We start from the raw sequence: 5,182 nt of genomic DNA, 5'->3' as shown, positions 1-5,182 counted from the left end.
GACCTGTCAGGAAGACGCTGTGAAACTTGAAAGGGTTCAGAAAAGATTTACAAGGATGTTGCGAATGTTGGAAGATTTGAGCTATGGAGAGAGGTTGAACAGGCTGGGGCTGTTTTCTCTGGAATGTCGAAGGCTGAGGGGTGACATTATAGAGGTTTACATAATTATGAGGGGCATTGATAGGTTGGATGGATGAAGTATTTTCCCTGGGGTGGGGGAGTCCAGAACTAGAGGGACATAGGTTTAGGGTAAGAGGGGAAAGATATAAAAGAGACCTAAGGGGCAACCTTTACACACAGAGGGTGATATGTGTATGGAATAAGCTACCAGAAAAAGCGGTGGAAGCTGATACAATTGTAACATTTAAACGGCATTTGGATGGGTACATGAATAAGATGGGTTTGGAGGGGTATGGGTGAAGTGCTGGCAGGTGGGATTCGATTGGTTTGGGATATCTGATCAGCATGGAGGCATTGGACTGTAGTGTCTGTTTCCATGCTGTACATCTCTATGACTCTGTGACCTCCTCTGGCAGCACGTTCTACGTATTCACGACTCTTTGGTTGAAACACCTTCCCTCGCCAATCGATTTTAAATTTTGCCCCGATACCTTAAAGCTGGGTCCCCCAGTAACTGAGACCTCCACCCTTGGAAAATAAAATGCTATCATTTCCATTCGATCCATACCATTCACAATCTTATAGATTTCTATCAGGTCACCCCACAACTTGCTGCATTCCAGAGAAAACAAACGCAGTCTATCCAACGCTTCTACATAGCAACACTCTACCACACCAAGCAACATCCTGGTAAGCTTTTTTCTGTACCTTCTACAAAGCTTCCACACCCCTCTGGAAGTATGGTGACCAGAAGTCTGCGCAATATTCCAAGCATACATTGAATATCCCGTCCAAAGACGGCAAACATTCGATAGGCGTTTTATATTACTTTATCTACCTGGGCTGCCATCTTCAGTGATCACTTGACACACAAACCAAGATCCATATCCATATCAGTCACGTTCTCTCAGATTTAACGTCTTATAATTCAAACATGTCTGACACTTCCAAACTCAAGAAGATACAAGCCCACACTGTATCGTCTTTCCATACAAATCTCAGTCTTGAACACATTTATTACACAGACACTGCGGTAAATAATTCAACGGATTTTTTTCCCTCGGGGGAAGAAATGCCTCCTCATCCTTGACTTAAATGCGTGACTCCTTATTCTGATATTACACCTTATGTTGCTCTACTTTCCCACGAGAGGAAAATATTATTTCTTTTTGGCTACACGGCCAAGTTTTCATCACACACCTTTCGAGTATGTGGTACTTGAAAGTGTGTCTCCTGACAGAAAGTCAGGGGGGTATTGGCACAAGATTCCTCCACGCATTTCATTGATGTATTGGGCATATTATACTGTACATCAACAGAAAGCAAGTTTGCTCATGCTCACTTCTCCACAATGGTCTTCTGGTATTATCACAGCACTGTTAAAGAACAGACCCAGGTAAAGAGTGGGGACCTGGCTTCAAATCTCACCTGTAGCAGATGGAAGAATATGAATTCCACAAACATATGGAATTGAGAGCCTGATAATGACCTTGAAACCATTGCAGACAAAACTCATCTTGTTCACTCATGTTGTTTCAGGAAGGAAACTGTATCGCCTCCTGGTCTGGTCTACTCATTACAAACAGCCAATGTGGTTGACTCTTAACTGCGCTCTTGCAAGTTATGAATGGGCTACAAAAGTTAGCCAAGCCAGCAATGCCCTGACCTCGTGAAAAAAGGAAGAAAAAAAGCTGTTAGCCCTGGATTAGTAGAAGCTACTTTTGGGTTACGCTGGTAAGGTTCTAATGGGAATGGATAGACAGTAGCGACTCCATGATTGGAGATAAATGCCTTGTCTGTTAACTGTCACGAGCAAATCAAGAATTTCTACAAGTTTTCCAGCATCAGGAATACCGCTGAAGTGCAACCTGTAAATGAAGAGAATGTAAATTTGACCCTGCTTTAAGAATCACCCTCGTTACATTTTAAGATCTGTCCATTACGTACAAACTATTGCTGTTCCAGAAACATCCTCAGTGCAAACAATACCTCTTAACGAACGGTGTATTGTTAGTCTTGGAAATTGACATGGAGGAATTGGAAATGGGTGTTCATATTGACAGGCGGGAGAATGATGAGAAACAATGGACATAAGAAATATTAGAATATCGCCAGTGCGTTTATGGATGTCAGCTGAAGATGTGATTTGAAAGTAGCAAATACTGTGCACTGTCTCGATGTGTGAGTTGATGGTGCTGTCAGTTTGAAAGCTGCTTTATACTGCTGTCCTCTCTCCGATCAGTTTGACCTTCCTTTTGTGCAGTAAAGAAATCGGTCATTAGACGATGGCTTAGCACCACATTCAACAAATGGGAGTGAAACAACGAAAGATTCTTTTTTTTAAACAATTAATTCATTATCGCCCCTCCAGTCAACTTATCACACAAAGTGACAGTCCACCGTTTCTGGGCTCACGTTAGGTCGTTCAGAAAACGCACCAGGTGAATGTTTCTAATCTTTTAAACACATCTTTCATCAGACAATGAGACAGAACAATAATAGCAGAACACCTCAAACTAAATGTGTAAATATCTCGAAGAAAATTTGTACAACCAAGCGGTCTGACACACGCACATGCACATTAACACTAACATCTGCATACACAAATTAAAGCAATTGGAGGTCTTCGTCTTTTATTTAAGATGTTGGTGCAAATATGACAACACCACTTCCTTCTGTGCCATTTTGTGCACTATAGAGAAGACAGCCTTCGCTTACATCTGTCTTGTGCTCCTATCAATAACTCATGAAGGCAGAGGAGCTGTTGAGTTTCTTCAAGCTCAATGGAATAATCCCAGGTGAGTTATAATTTAGATTCTCACCCTTGGCCGTCATGTATTTTTCACGGTTTCATTTTGAGAAAGAATTGTCACTGAAATTGGGTGCTCGGAAGTAAGGAAAAAAAATAATTCCAGAACCTTCCAAACCAATGGCCACTTCGGTCGAGAAGTACAAGGGCAGCTGATAAGTGGAAGCACCACCAACATCAAATTCCCCGGCAATTCACACACCACACTGACTTGGACTTTTCGGGCGGTTCCTTCAGTGCTGTTATGTCAAAATCCTGTCCTCCAATCTCTCACGGCTCCCTGGGTCTACCTCGTCAACAATGAATGTATTCATTTTAAAAGGCACCACGACTTTCTCTCCGAGTATTTGGAACAGGTAACAAACACTGCCATCCAGCGACGCTCCCATCTTCTCAGGCGTCTAATCACCCAATAACTAACTGCATTTTTGGTGCTTCAAGTCAGGACGTTTTCTCAGAGTGAGTATTAAAAATCAAAGTCTCTGACATGTACTGTGATAATGTGAATGGTTTTAGTGTCTTTCTTTAACTGCCATATTGTAAAGCCCGAGGGTGTGAAGGGATTAGACTTTATTAAAATCAGTTTGAAAAGACACGAGATGTCAAAACATACACCACGATATACCCATTGGAATGAATTGCAAGTTTCCCCATTGTGAAATGCGACGTGTTTCTAGTGAGTTGAATGCTTGCAACATTCTCTTCACTCAAAATTTCTCCCATGTAAGTTTGATACCATGTTACAGAGCTCCCGGTAATGGAGCGGTTCCCACAGATTCCTCCAGCATTAGTAGCTGTAAAAGGTTCCACGGTGACAATGAAATGCAGGACCAACACCTCAATCATCTTCTCGAAGTGGTATCAGTGGCGTGGTGGATTGGAGCCACAGCTTCTGACAACTGCCTTGGGCAAGGTGCTCAGACCAACAAAGAATCAAACCAATCTTCACTGAGAACCGAACTGCAGCACTTGGACCATCAGAGACATCGTGGGGAGGATGCTGCCGCGTACGTCTGTGTGGTGATCATTATCGTGATACAAACCAATGAGCACCTAGTACAGAAACGCCAGGAGATAGAAGCTATAGTGAGAGCGTTCTGATCCCAACCACAACAATGTTGCAGTGAAGCAGCAATTACTGAGTGAAAATGAGCGTTGTGGTTCCCCGGTGTTCAATATGGAAATATTACATCAATCAAAATCGATCAGAATTCGAAGTGCATCAGATTCCTGATCAAACTCTTCAGAAATGTTATGCGTACGTTTTGACGAGGCGAATCTAGAAACCAGATCTATTTGACCCAAAGGTAGGGATATTCATACTGCATATCGCTATGCCCTAAGAATCTCAAGAGTAACTCACCTGGGTTGATTACATTCAGGATAATGATGTTAATCAATTTGAATCACACCTTCATCTGTTGACAGGATAATGAAATAAACCGCAGCTCTGTTCTGTATAGTGCGCAGCTGGCCAAAGCAAGGGAGGGTAGCTGTTATATTCTACTCACACACGATCCAAAATGCGAAGACTTGTGCCCGCTTATGCACCACATTAGTTCCACTGGGAGAAAAAATAGTGTAATCACTCCACTGTGAAAATGCAGTCAGAAAGAAAACTCGATGATTTGAGACTAAAGACAATGTCTCAACACTTCCTATTTGTCATAGTGGTGTCTCCAACCAGTTTTGTGCTGAGTTCACTGATTTGCAAAGAATCTAAAAGAATTAGAGAAGGAAGGTGAGCCTGAGACAGAGAGTAAAAGAGACGGAACTGAATGACCTTGGAGAAATAAACAGGAATAATCTATCATTATGAGACGGTTGGCAATGAAACCGAGAAATACCAGCTCAGGAAAATTGACTGATGTACGGCACAGGTGCAATATGAATAATTTCATTCTAACATTGAATCTTCTTGCACTTTGATGCGCATAAAAACACTCAAAGACACATACTCAATGCAAACAGGTAAGACATACTCAGACACTCACAAATACACAGACACATCGACACACATACACTTATAAAAACACTCACACACATACACATATAGCCAATGGCCATGTTATGATTGACACAAATGGATACAGTTCCGTGTGTGCAAATTAATGAAGAAAGGATTGCTGCAGCATTCCCTCAATACGATCAAATTAGCATCATCAGTCATTCTAAAACCCCGCCCTAAGCAAACTGCTGTAGTGTCTCAGAATGCTCCCCTCTCTTAACCTTGAGTAGGCGATGAGGATGTGAA

This window comes from Hemiscyllium ocellatum, assembly GCF_020745735.1.
Source record: "Hemiscyllium ocellatum isolate sHemOce1 chromosome 27 unlocalized genomic scaffold, sHemOce1.pat.X.cur. SUPER_27_unloc_2, whole genome shotgun sequence".
NCBI classification, from domain to species: domain Eukaryota; kingdom Metazoa; phylum Chordata; class Chondrichthyes; order Orectolobiformes; family Hemiscylliidae; genus Hemiscyllium; species Hemiscyllium ocellatum.
This window is presented reverse-complemented; position numbering follows the sequence as displayed.